The sequence below is a fragment of the Rhipicephalus microplus genome, chromosome 1 (genome assembly GCF_043290135.1).
Source record: "Rhipicephalus microplus isolate Deutch F79 chromosome 1, USDA_Rmic, whole genome shotgun sequence".
Lineage (NCBI taxonomy): Eukaryota > Metazoa > Arthropoda > Arachnida > Ixodida > Ixodidae > Rhipicephalus > Rhipicephalus microplus.
Window position 1 is genome coordinate 24,354,047 of NC_134700.1, and position 14,519 is coordinate 24,368,565.

General features: G+C 43.6%; 1 protein-coding gene across 12 annotated transcripts in view; it reads left to right on the forward strand.

Annotated features, from left to right (window-relative positions):
• Positions 1-14,519, forward strand: part of LOC119178046 (uncharacterized) — an 831,732-nt gene that overhangs the window by 679,956 nt on the left and 137,257 nt on the right. The window lies entirely within an intron of this gene.

Consider the following 14,519-nt stretch of genomic DNA (forward strand, 5'->3'; position numbering starts at 1 on the left):
CACGCGTCCCCTCAGTATCGTAGCAATTCCCTCTTAGCAGACGATGCCCACCGGGCGAGTTAGGCTTTGTTGCGATGATGATAGCGTTTTAAACGGGCAACATGAACGACGTTGGTCTTGCTTGAGCGGCGGCCAGTTGACAACAGCTGAGATATCACGTACGTGACATCGCTGAGATGTTCAAGGACAACAAAGGGACTGGTGTAATTGGCTAGAAACTTTTGGCAGAGGCCGCGCTTGCGAAGCGGCGTTCAAAGCCACACCAAATCCCCTTTCTCAAACAATACGTGCCGGTGACTTCTGTCGTAACGGTTCTTGGAGCGTTTCTGGGAGACGAAAGTTCGAAGACAGGCGATGCGCCGGGCCTCTTCTGCGCGGCAAATAGTTTCGGCGAGAGTAGGTTGATCAGTCTCGGAAAAAAGGAAGGATAGTGTCAAGAGCTGTGCGGAGTTGGCATGCATAGAGCAGATGAAATGGACTGTATCTCGTTGTTTTGTGCTCTGCAGTGTTGTAGGTGAAAGTTATAAATGGCAAAATCGCGTCCCATGTTTTGGGTCCAGAATCAGCATACATGGAAATCATGTTGAGAAGAGCCCTATTAGTTCGTTCCGTCAAACCATTAGCCTGCGGGTGATACAGAGTAGTGTGACGAAAATGGCACGAAGCAAGACGAAGGAGGTCTTCAACTACATCGGCAACAAATTGCCGCCCGCGATCACTGATGATGACATGGGGGGATCCATGGCGTAATATAACGTGCGACAGCATGAACTGTGAAACTTGAATGGCCTTTGCCGCTGGAATCGCCGCAGTTTCGGCGTAACGTGTAAGGTGGTCAACGCCCACAATAATCCATCGGTTGCCGTTCATTGATCGTGGAAAAGGGTCGAGCAGGTCAACACCTACGACGTCAAATGGTGAACTCGGGGGTGCTATGGGATGAAGTAGTGCGGCTGGCGGAGTTGTAGGACGCTTGTGGCGTTGACATTGCTCACCGCTCGCAATGTATGCAGTCACACTTTTACGCATCTTCTGCTAGAAGAAGCGTTCTTGCTTGCGATAAAATGTCCTAGAAAAACCCATATGGCCAGATGTCGGGTCGTCGTGCATTGCTCGAAGTACGTGTTGTCGTAAACTTGTCGGCACAACTAGAAGTAGGCGAGGACCTACGCCGGAATAATTCTTTTTGTAAAGAATGCCATTCTTTAGGACAAAACCATGTTGACCGTTCGTTCCAGAAATAAAGAAAGAAGCGAGAGTGTTGTCATTGCGTTCCTTTGCTCGAAAAGTTGTTAGGTCAGGAAACGGAATATCCACTACAGCCAAATATTCATGAAAGTTGTCAGCGTCACACTCGGTTGTCGGAAGGGGAAGTCGGAAAGGCAATCGGCGTCGGCATGACGACAACCGCTCTTGTAACAGACTTCAAAGTCGTGTTCTTGCAATCGTAATGCCCAATGAGCAAGATGACCAGATGGGTCCCGTAGTCCAGTGAGCCAACATAAGGCAACATAAAGAATGGTGGTCCGTGACAATCGAGAATCAGCGTCCATAGATATAAGGGCGAAACTTGTGCATGGCGAATATTACCGTGAGACATTCCTGCTCTGTGACAGTATAGTTTCGCTCCGGTTTACTTAAACAGCGACTGGCATAGGCAAAGACGTGTTCAGCAGCTCCATGGCGTTGGACCAAATCGGCGCCGATATCTACACCACTGGCGTCGGTATGAACTTTTGTGGCAGCAGATGGGTCATAGTGACGAAGTACAGGCCCGGACATAAGAACAAACTTGAGTTGCGAAAAAGACGACTCGCATTCCGCTGACCACCAAAAAGGTGCGTTCTTGCTGAGTAGGGAACTCAAAGGGTAAGCGAGGTCGGCGAACCTGGGCACGAAGCGACGGAAGTACGAGCATAGGCCCAAAAAGCTTCGCAACTCTCTTACCGACTGAGGTTGTTTGAAGCTGCTGACTCCAGCGACTTTCTGGGGGTCGGGTCGAACGCCATGCTTGTCCACCAGGTGACCGAGAATGAGAGTCTCACGGCTGCCGAAGTGACACTTCTTAGAATTCAGGGTGAGCTTAGCTCTCTCAAGGCAGGTGAGAACAATGTCTAGACGATGGTTGTGTTCATCGAATGTACGGCCAAAAATTATAATGTCATCCATGTAGCAAAGACAAACTTCCCACTTTAGTCCACGTAACACAGAGTCCATGAAGCGCTCAAACGTGGCTGGAGCGTTGCATAGGCCAAATGGCATTACATTGAATTCAAATAGACCATCTGGGGTTATGAAGGCCGTTTTCTCTTTGTCATTCGGGTGCATGGGGATTTGCCAATAACCAGATCTCAAATCCACGGTGGAGAAGTACAATGCCGAATGTAAACAATCGATGACATCATCAATCCTGGGTAGCGGGTAGACATCCTTTTTAGTAACAGAGCTGAGCCGTCTGTAATCCACCCATAATCGCCATGTACCATCCTTCTTTTGGACAAGATCCACAGGGGCAGCCCATGGGCTACACGACTCTTGGATAACCCTTTTCTTCAACGTCTCTTCTACCTGTTGAGCAATGACCTTGCCCTCCGCAGATGAGACACGGCATGGTTTCTGCCGTATAGGGTGAGCGGATCCTATGTCAATCCCATGGCGAGTACGTGACTCGGGTACACTTATTTGCTCTTTATTCTGGGCAAAGTCGAATATAGTAGCGTGCTTCGCAAGGACTTCGACCAAAGCTTGACGTTTTTCTGATGATAGGGGCTTGCTTACCATACTCAGAAAGTTGGCTTCTGTATGGTACGTTGCACGAATAGGATCTACGCTCTCGTCGAATAAAGATGCAATAAAACTGGTCGCATTTTGTTCGAAGAGGGCGAGTCGCATTCCGCAGGGTAGCATGACAGGTTCATTTGAATAGTTTGACACCAATAAGGCCGATCGCCTATCACTGATTGACAGAACACAATGTGGAACGAGCAAATTTTTCTTGGCGCAATTGAGAGGAATGGGCTCCACAAGAACATCAAACTTTCCGGTGTCCAATGCAGAGGCGTCAACGCGTACGGTCTTCATCGAGTTGGGCGGCAAGACAACATCCTCAATGACGGTGATAGATCCTTGACAGCGTCTAGGATCGTCAGTAAATGCCGATAGCATAATCATGCCAGCACCGCGATCTACAGTAGCCCCGCACTCGCGTAGAAAATCGATCCCCAAGATGATGTCATGGTTGGAGCTGGTCAGGACAGCGAATTCAGCCTCGAAGACTTTGTCACCCGAAGTGACACTAACAACACACACACCGATCGGGCACAGTGTCTCCCGCTCACTGCACGAAATAATGCACAACTGTCCCAGTGAAACATCACTTTATGTCCTAGCCGCAATTCGAAGTTGAGACTCATCACTGGAACAGCTGCTCCAGTATCTATCAAAGCCATCGTAGGAAGTCTATCAATAATCACGGGGATCCTATTTTGCATCATAAAAACGGGTGGAGGCATAGGCGGATGTAGTGAAGAATGTTCGGCGACCTCACCTCCACCACCCAGTTTCCCGGAGGTGGGGAGGTGACGTGCGACCAGGAGATGGGGAACGAAACCGGCGTGTTGTGGGGAGCGTCTAGCTTCGCACAGAAGAAGGCGTGTCCTTGCGTAAATGCCAGTGGAAATTGCGTCCTACATGTGTATCATGTAGCCACCACATATTCACCACATATTCCACACCACATATTCTGCCACTACATATTCAATCTTCGGAAATGCTGTCCCCAGCTTTCATTGCAGCTGTCCGAAGACTTCCGTCGCACTTCAAGTGTCCGAACCCAGAAACACAAAATACAAACATGCATGTGCTTGTCAGAAAAAGAAAAGAAAGAAAATTTTGCAGTATGGCTCTGTTCTTGCAACGCTGTCGTTACTCGTTGTCAAGGCAAGGTACACAGAATACGGGAGTAGTAGTTATTCGTTTTTTTTTTTTGCTGAAAAGTATGTTTTAGAGGTGCGCAAATTAGGTGGTGATGCAAATCAATAGTAAATGCAGCAATCTAGGTTGAATCAGATCTAATCCAATCCACATCCTAAATAGATGAGGCAGTAAATACAGCATTTCAGGTCGGTCTAATTTAATTCAATCTGATCCAAATCCTAAGTGGCGTGGGCTATAGCCATTATAGTAAACTAGATCATACTCCAGTTGTAGAATTGGCCAGGCTCCCGTGTCCTCATTTTACACAGATGCTGCGAGATCACACCACTTCTACGTTTTCTAGCAGCTTTGACTGTGATGTTAAACTATTGCAGGCTCCTTCAAACTTTCATCTCTGGTTACCTTTGATTGGTGTGTTTGCTTCGTGGTTCTTCTGAGCATCAAACAGCTGACATGCTGACTGCTTAGCTCAGGGTTTTTATTTCACCCAGATATACATAGTTTTTCACATTTACCGCATGCGCTCAGTACATTCTGAGGGCATCTGGTAAATATGTTTATTGTTCTATATGGAGCGCCTGATTTTTTTTTACCACTCGAGGGTTTGTTTTCAGTGCACTCTTTTCCAAGCAGACGTGGCAGTCATGGAATTTGCTTTTAATCATCATGGAAAATCTGTAAAAGTCAGGGAATTTAGAAATAACAAATCCGTAAACACCCTGAATTTTTTCTTGAACCATAATGGTAACAAATTTCTCATTTTGTATAATATGCCAACAGAACTGGAAACTTTATATAACACACATGATTAACATTATCTGCCCAAGTTAGCATATCATTAAAAGTTATGCCCAAAAAATCCTTTAAAGTCCACAGGTAATAAAACACTATTTAGAAAAGTACATAATACTAATGGGTTCATTGTTTATAATCTTGTTTTTCGGCCTGAATTATATTAACTTTGTTTTGTGTGCATTGAGCTCCATTTTAAAAATGAAAAAAATCATAATTCGAAAATCAGTTTCGATCACCTCCTTTGTGTATAACAGAGACTCGTTATATTTTCAGCTTATCAGGAAAGATTCCTATGGTTAGCATTTCGTTTCAAATATGTGAAGGTGCCAGAGCTACTATATCTGCATCGTACTTGAGTGCCTGTGGTTAAATACCATCAATTCTAGTCAAGAAGTTGTTGCATAATATCGAAATTAACTATGCTATTTCGTTAGGTGATGTAGGCGAAATAAAAATAGTTTTGAATCATTTATGTTTCAAATATAATAAAACATCATCCTTCTGAATGTACTTCCTTCCCCAATAGAGGGAAAGTCTTCATTAAGTTTATTCGACTAGGGAATGTCAGAATATACCCTATCTCCTTCTATTTTATGTAAAGATTGCTTGTTTGTTTTGCACATGAGGCTGTTATATGCTTTCCATATTTTTTTGGGGTAAGTCAGTTAGAAAATACTTTCATATAGTAGTCATCCATCGCTTTTTTTTTATATTGGATGATAGTTTATTTACGTTTGCTTCAAAGCTTAAAACTATTTACGACTCTATACTTTATGGATAAGCATAAAGTTTATTTTTGCTAATAATTCACTTGTGCAATTCTTTATTTATCGGAGGTTTTCTAGACTTCTTAAATTTAACGTAGCTAACCAGCGGGAACGCCTTATTATACACTTTTAAAAATTTTCTATGAAAATCGCGTAACTAATTTTCAGGTTACTCTCACTATGTATGTCCGTCCAATCTTCTTGCCTTAAGCTCCGAAGACGTTGCAATGTATTGTCATTAATTTTTTTGTACAAGACTGGCGATGGTTTTGGCAGAACTTTCTTAATATGTGGAAACACAACGAAGGAAGGCAAATGATCACTCAAATTATATATTATAATGCCCGAGTGCACGTCAGAAGGCAGAAGATTGAAACACAGATATATTGCAGTTGAACTGTCAGCAGTAAAACAACTAGGAACAATAATAATGTCAGCACAATCATAGCAAGACATTACGTCAAGGAGACTTCTTTTTGATGAAGAATCAGACTGCATATCGATATTGAAATCTCCCAGTACTATGACAGATTTTCCTTTACTAGTTACATCAGGAAGTACTTTATTCATATGCACAAGAAAATCATTTTCATTACCGGAAAGGGGTCGGTACACTATCCTCGTCGTAATGCCATACACCTCTGCGGTGACAATTTAAAATGGGTATGAAGCGAACATCTGTCCTTCAACAGATTGAAATGCATGGTATACAGTGAGACGCCACCACCAACTCTGTTCTTTCTGCATACAGACAAATCAACATAGCCATCAATTTCGACGGTGTTAGCACAATTCCTGAACCAGGTTTCAGTAAAGGCAGGTATGTCACATTTATGCTCACATGAGTCAAGATACAATGTGACTAGGCTTGTTTGAATAGTGATATTGGTCGAATAATTTCGAATTGAATAGTCATATTGATCGAATAATTTCTAATCGAACTCGAATAGCATGTATGACATGTAGAGAAAAATGGGCATATTTATCATGACTTGGCCAACTTGCACAATATTTAAAAAAGAAAATATAGGGCCTCTATACAAATGCCATTTTTTTCATTCGAAGGAAGTTGAAACAACTTTGAGTTGTAGCAGGATTTGACTTTTGCTGGATTTAAGTGATAAAAGCCTGTCAAATATGTAATATATTAAAATTTATTATACTTAGAGCATACAAGCCGACATAAGCATTAATAAATGATGAATTGATTTGAGTGTAGAGCGGACTTCTCCTGGACAGATGCTGTCACGGCCTAGCAGCCCTACACCGCAGTGAAACCACCTTCACAACGGGACATGCGGACGAATGTACACATATTCATTCATTGTGAATACTTTGAAATTTTGAAGAATATAAATTCAAATTGAAATGAATTCGAATACTCTACTGATTGTTCAAATATTTCAAGCATTCCAATATTCACACAAGTCTAATTGTGACGTCATCCACTTTGTTACTCAGGCTTCTTGCATTTGAAGGAAATGTAGAGCAAAGCCTGCCTAAATCGCTGACTGAGGGCAACGCATGTACTTGAAGTTCTGCTGCACTGTAATAGCCACTATTACATGAATAGTTATCTATGATTGTGGTAATGTATCGTAATCACGTGGTGTTTGCATCTAAGAGTAACTTTCAAGCAGCATAATGTTTGCTGGCAAGGTCTGGCTAACTTGATCGGCCATTTCTAACTGAGCATTTGTGAGCAAAGAAAGGTCAGCCTTGTTAGACACACGCAAAACTGGTTTATCAGGTTCTCTACACACCATGATTTTTCTGTCTTTCTGCCATACTTAGTGATATCCCATATCAGAAGCCTTTGTGCGTGTCAACCAAATTGATTGATTGATTTGTGGGATTTAACGTCCCAAAACCACGATATGATTATGAGAGACGCCGTAGTGGAGGGCTCCGGAAATTTTGACCACCTGGGGTTCTTTAACGTGCACCCAAATCTGAGCACCGTGTCAACCAAAGGAAAGGCTTGTTTTTTGGGGTTAGGTTATCCTAGAAGCATACTTTAGATCCTGAATCTCGGCTGTCGCTTTCTTTTCTGTAGCCAGTTTTCTTTTTCATTATTTGCAACAAATGTGACTGTCATTGTTGGATCACGTACGTATTTGGCAGGAAGACTGTGTATGCTCTCAATATTGTTACATTTAGGAAAGATTTTATGCCGCTGTGACGTACTGGTTGACCCGAAATTTTCACGCATGGGAGGCCTTTCTCGCTAGTCGAATGTTCTCTTCTCTAATCTCCCTGTTCCCCGCTACCCAGAGGCTCATATCCAAATCACGTATGCAGTAACATTTCCCTCCGCGCAGATGAAACCCACCGGGCAAGTTAAAGGGTCTCTCTGGGAATAAAGCGCTTCAAACGTGCTATATGAACAAGTTTAGTCTTTGCAGACTGTCCGCCATTTGAATGAAGATGCACTACGTGGTAAGGTAAATCGCTTATACGGTCTAAAACAACATAAGGTCCCGCATAGTACGCCAGCAGTTTTTCACACAACCTGCGTTTTCTAGTTGGCATCTGCACCAACACAAAGTCTATGCGATTATACGTCACGTGTCGACGTTGACGGTCAAAATGTGCCTTTGCGCGATCTTTCGAACTAAGAGTGCGCAAGTAAGCAAGACGTCAAGCTTTCTCTGCACGGCAGAGGATCTTGGATATACGGGAATCATGGTGGTCCAAAAACGAGAAGACGGTAGTGAGTGTATGACGAGGCGGCCGAGCATCCAGAAAAAAGAATGGAGTGTAGCTAATAGTTTGATGTTGTGCGGTGTTAAATGCATAAGTGACGAAAGGTAGGACCTCGTCCCAGTTCTTGCAATCCGCTGCGACATGCATAGAAAGCATATTCTTAAGAGCCCTGTCTGAGTAAATAATATCTGGTCCACTCATAGGGGCTAAACAGAAGGATACTCCAAGATATACTCCAAGGGATACTGCAAGACAATGTTTAACAAATAGTCCTTATCGTTGCGGGAAACCCACGTATTTCAAGGCTTTGCCCGCATCCTTACTGCTCAAGGTCATTTACCTGGCTTCTCAGACTTTGAAAGTTCCTGCTTTTCAGTCAAGCATTTCTGCCACTATTTCTTTAAGCTCAAGCAGAGAGTCAGTTTTTTCTATTAGTTGCAGAAGAGCATTTATCATCATCATCAGCCTGACTACGTCCATTGCAGGCAGGACAAAGGCCTCTCCCATGTTCCACCAGTCAACTCGGCCCTATGCTTGCTGCAGCCAATTTATACCCCCAAACTTCTTAATCTCATCTCCCCACCTAATCTTCTATCTCTCTCTAACCCGCTTACCTTCTCTAGAAATCCAGTTAGTTAACCTTAATGACCAGTGGCTTTTTTGTCTACGTGCTACATGCCTCGCCCATGTCCATTTCCTCTTCTTGATTTCAACTATGATATCCTTAACCCCGGCTTGTTCCCTAATCCACTCTGCTCTCTTCATGTCTCTTAAGGTTACACCTACCATTTTCCTTTCCATTGCTCGCTAAGTACCGGCAAGGTGCAGCTGTTATATACCTTCCTCTTGAGGGATAGTGGCAATCTACCTGTCATGATTTGAGAGTGTTTGCTGAATGTGCTCCACCCCATTCTTATAGGAATGGGGTGGAGCACATTTGGCAAGCACTCTAAGGCTAAGTACCAGCGGCATCTTGCTGGTACTTAGCTACGAAGCAGAAACCTGGAGACTTACAAAGAGGGTTATTCTAGTTACTTCAATCTCGTAGTTCGGCTCCGCGGTTGTTACTTGTCTTAAGTAGACATAGTCTTTTATGGCTTCAAGTGCATCATTATCTATCTCAAAGCGTTGCTTTCTTCCAAGGTTGTTGAACATTACTTTCGTTTTCCGCAGATAAATTTTAAGACTTACTTTTCTACTCTCCTTGTCTGACTCCGTAATCATGAGTTGTAATTCGTCCCCCGAGTTACTCAGCAATGCAATGTCATTGCCAAAGCACAGGTTACTAAAGCACTCTCCACTAACTCTTATACCTAGGAATCTGTTCCCAATCTAGGCCTCTGAAAACCTCCTGTAAGCACCCGGTAAATAGCATTAGGGAGATTGTATCCCCTTGCCTTACACCCTTCTTGATTGGTATTCTGTTGCTTTCTTTATTGACGCACTATGGTGGCAGTTGATCCCCTGTAGATTTCTTCCAGGATGTTTATATATGCTTCGTCGACGCCCCGATTCTGCAATGTCTGCATGACTGCTGATATTTCTACTGAATCAAACGCCTTCCGGTAATCTATGAGTGCTATGTATAGTGGTTGGCTGTATTCTGAACACTTCTCTATTACCTGATTGATAGTTTGAATATGGTTGATTGTTGAGTAGCCTGTTCGAAATCCTGCTTGTTCCTTTGGTTGATTGAATTCTAATGTCTTAATTCTGTTAGCAATTACCTTTGTAAATAGCTTGTATACTACGGAGAGCTAGCTGATCCGCTTTTAATTCTTCTAGTCTATGTCATCTCCTTTCTTATGTATTAAGATGATGTTAGCATTCTTCCAAAATTCTGGTACTCTTCCCGTCAGGAGACACCTCGTAAACAGGGTCGCTAGTTATTCTAACACTCAGCAGATCTGATGTTACCTGATCCTCACTAGCAGTTTTGCCTCTTTGCATGCTCTCCAAGGCTTTTGTGACTTCTACTATCATTACTGGTGGAGTATTACTGGGCTACTGCTAGTTCTTATATTAAGGTCGTGGTTGTCCCCGCTGCTGTACAGATCTCTGTAAAACTTCTCCGCTATTTTAACTATCCTATCCATGTTGGTAGTTATTTTGCCTTCTTTGTCCCTTAGTGCATACATCCGATATTTGTCTATCTCAAGTTTCCTCTTCACTGTTTTGAAGCTTCCTCCATTTTTCAGAGCATGTTCAATTCTCTCCATGTTATACCTCCTTACATCAGATACCTTATGCTTATTAATCAACTTCAAAAGCTCTGCCAGTTCTATTTTGTCTGTTGTACTTGAGACTTTTATGCTTTGACGCTTTTTAATGAGATTCTTCGTTTCCTGAGAAAGCTTGCCATTGTCCTGTCTAACTATGGTGCCTCCAACTTCCACTGCAAACTTCGTAACGATACTCATCAGATTATCATTCATTGTATCTACGTTAAGGTTGGTTTCCTCATTAAGAGCTGAGTACCTGTTCTGAGGCGAGACTCTTAATTCCTGTACTTTCCCTCTCAGTGCTAGCTCATTGATTGGCTTCTTGCATATCAGTTTCTGTCGTTCCTTCTTCAAGTCTAGGTGAATTCGGGACCGTACCATTCTATGGTCACTGCATCATATCTTGCCAAGCACTTCCACATCCTGCACGATGCCTGGGTGTGCACTCATTACAAAGTCTATTTCATTCCTAATTTCGCCATTAGGGCTCCTTCATGTCCACTTACGATTTCCTCGCTCTCGGGAGAAGGTATTAAAAATCCGTAAATTCTTGCGTTCTGCGAATTCTACTAATAGCTCCCCTCTGGAATTTCCAGTACCGATGCCATAATCTCCTACTGCCTGGTCTCCAGCCTGCTTCTTTCCTACCTTTGCATTGAAGTCTCCCATCAGTATAGTGTACTGTGTTTTTACTTACTCATTGCCGATTCCACGTCTTCATAGAACCTTTCAACTGATGCGTCATCATGGCTGGATGTAGGCGCATAAGCCTGTACCACCTTCATCTTGTATCTCTTATTGAGTTTAATTACAATGCCTGCCACCCTTTCATTAATGGTATAGCATTTCTCTATGTTGCCAGCTATGTTTCTGTGGATTAGAAACCCCACTCCCAGTTCTCTTCTGTCAGCCAAGCCCCGATAGCAAAGGACGTGCCCATTTTGTAGCACTGTATAGGCCTCATCTGTCCTTCTAAGCTGAGTTCTATTACATCCCATTTAATACCCTTTAGCTCCTCGAATACTACAGCTAGACTTGCCTCACTAGATAAGGTTTTAGGGTAGACGTTGCCAAGTTCAGGTTTCAATGGCGACCTGTCCGGATCCAGAGATTCTTAGCACCCTCTGCTGCGTTACAGATCTGATCGCCGCCGTGATCAGTTGCTTCGCAGCCGCTAGGGACTGAGGGCTGTGAGTTAATTGAGGTATGCATGTGAGAGGTAGTGGCCAGATACTGCACCAGGGTGGCCAATCCTTCGCTGGTGAGGGAGTGCGTTACCGGCAGTGGTCACCGGCGAGGCCGCATCTTGGCCTCAAGATGCAGTTCCATCTCCATGCCGATTTTTTTTTAGTCCGGTTGGGAACTGCGTTAAGTCTATATTTTCACTAAATCACTGTAATTTTCCTTTGAAACCTTATCTTGTGTATTTTTGCCACCAAGACGTGAGCTATTTTCACAAGTCCTACACAGCCACTGTCTTATGGTTCCATCAGTTTTTGACTGTTGTGTCAGCGGGGTATATAGGGTAGTTGGGTCTAGAAAAATAAACATTGTTTATTTAATAATAATAAATAATAAACATTGTTCATTTTTCTAGACCCAACTGCTACACTCTATGAAGGTAAAGAGGGAGATGTGTACCGAAGTTGCTCTGTTAGGGGAGTAAGTGATTTGCCACAACCATTTCTACCTTTTTGGTGTAACTGCAAGGGATGCCTTGTTACTCCCCCCCAGGTGAAAGTATTCTAACCGTAAAGAACTGGGAATATTGCAAGTAATTTATGGTCAAATTCCCAGTGAGGACCAGTTGCCAGTAGGTTCCAACTGTGACCCATTGGCTACTGGTCCCCACTGGGAATTCGATCATAAACCACTTGAGCTATTCCTAGTTGGAACACACTGGCAACTTGTCCTCACTGGGAATTTGACCATAAACCGCTTGAACTGGTCCTAGTTGTTTCCAGTTGCCAGTGTACACCTGTGGTGCACACAGCTAAAGAAGCTTGGCATTGGTACTTGACTCCTTTTATTAGACACTTTCCAGATTGTGCACAGGCTGTGAAGCATCTTGATTGCTTCCATGGAAAGGCGGCGCAGATGCTTCCACATTTTGCAGATCTTGTGTGTATGTGGCCACCGGAAAATTTATGCTGTTAGCGAAACTATAATGACTAATGCATAGATGCAATGCTACCAAAAATTAAACTTCATCAACATCCAACTAGTATTGACCTAATCTTAAAAAATTATGCAGTGCGCCCTTATGTAAAGCTGATATTGCCAAAACAAAAATACTAGTTGCAATTACGGATAGCTCCTGTAAGCAGAAACTGTGGTTCCTAATGCACACCTCTTAACCACATCACTCAATCGATAAATATACCATTGTGAGATATCTTTATGAAGCATTCATAAGTGAGGTAGCATGCTTTGGTGGCATTGCATCTAAAGGTCCTGCTCAATTCCAGCTCATTTGTGCACTTCAACATGTGATTGCAGTTTTCTACTAATCGCTTTACCATACAGTCAACAACTTTCGTAAATAAATAGGCACACCTTTAATGTATACATTGTTTGATTGATTGATATGATTGATTGATATGTGGGGTTTAACGTCCCAAAACCACCATATGATTATGAGAGACGCCATAGTGGAGGGCTCCGGGAATTTAGACCACCTGGGGTTTTTTAACGTGCATCTAAATCTGAGCACACAGGCCTACAACATTTCTGCCTCCATCGGAAATGCAGCCGCTGCAGCCGGGATTCATTCCGATGACCTGCGGGTCAGCAGCAGAGTACCTTAACCACTAGACCACCGCGGCGGGTCAATGTATACATTGTAAAAAGTACACATACACCGCAGTATAATTTACAGTCTTGCACTGCAATAATTAGCCTAATTAACTCGTGTCACGTACAACTCAAAACTTTAATTTCCTAGAAAATTCTCGTAAAAACACTACCTGTAGAGATCATGTCTTGATCTCGTCTGATTTTAAATGGTACAACTCCATGGTGAAAACATAGACAAGCATTGGACAGTAAAGTCGAAGATCACAAAAACAACAGCTTTGGGGATATTCAGTTGCCAAGCAAGTACGAGCCCTTTTTGTGTACTTTGGACAGAGCTACTAGTCTGCACAAGTATACTTCGTACATAGTTACTTAGCAGGCTGTTCAACACAAGTATTGCACGACACTCATTTTTCAAGACGCTCCAAAACGAATGGCAGCAAATTTGCAGCACCAACACATCATAGTGTTGTGTCTAAAGCATTGTTTACGAGGTGTAACGCAGCCCTAGTGGCGGCCAGCTGGCAGAGATGAGCTCCGGTAGCTGGTGGCGCGAGGCACCTTGAACTTTCCTATGCTTCTGGCTGGGTTCACACCACGACCGCTGCTCTACTTTGGCTTGAGGTTTAAGAGCGCAAAAAAATACACAACGAACAGGAAAAGAATGGAACAAGCGACTTCGACATCTCACTTCTGTCCTCACAATAAACCAGCAACAATGGCAGGTCTACATTAGATGCCGTCACGGTGACCATGGACACGTGGACAAGTGACCGGTGCTGCACAGTTGCCACCGAACTCCGCAGCCATGTTCCAGCCAGCGCAAGCTGTCATGAGTAAGAGGGCACGAGGCACGTGCCACGTTCACGTACGAGATTGGTCGGAGAAACGCTCATGGCACGTGACCTGAGCCCTAATGAAAATCCCAGAAAATGAGCTGGCACTGTTTTGTGGGGCTCTTAGCCACGAAGGCATGGGAAACCAGCATTGCTACCCTGACAGAAGCAGTATAGCCGCCTTGTTATGAAGGATGTCGGCGTGAGAGGCCTGGGAACTGGCCGGCGACCTCGGAGGTCCTTTCGAGTGAGGCCTCGGAGGTTGCCGGCCAGAGTTTTCAAGATCTGCTTGCAATGTTTCCTCTGATCTTCCTGAAGAGCAACGCCCTACAATCTGTTGCCAATCCATAACACCACCACTATCCAGTGTCGAGGATAGACCTTCCTCATTACCCCCATCGTCTTGTCAAGTCAGGAGAGGCAGCATCATGTCTATGCCCAGCGCACGACTCATGCTTGTG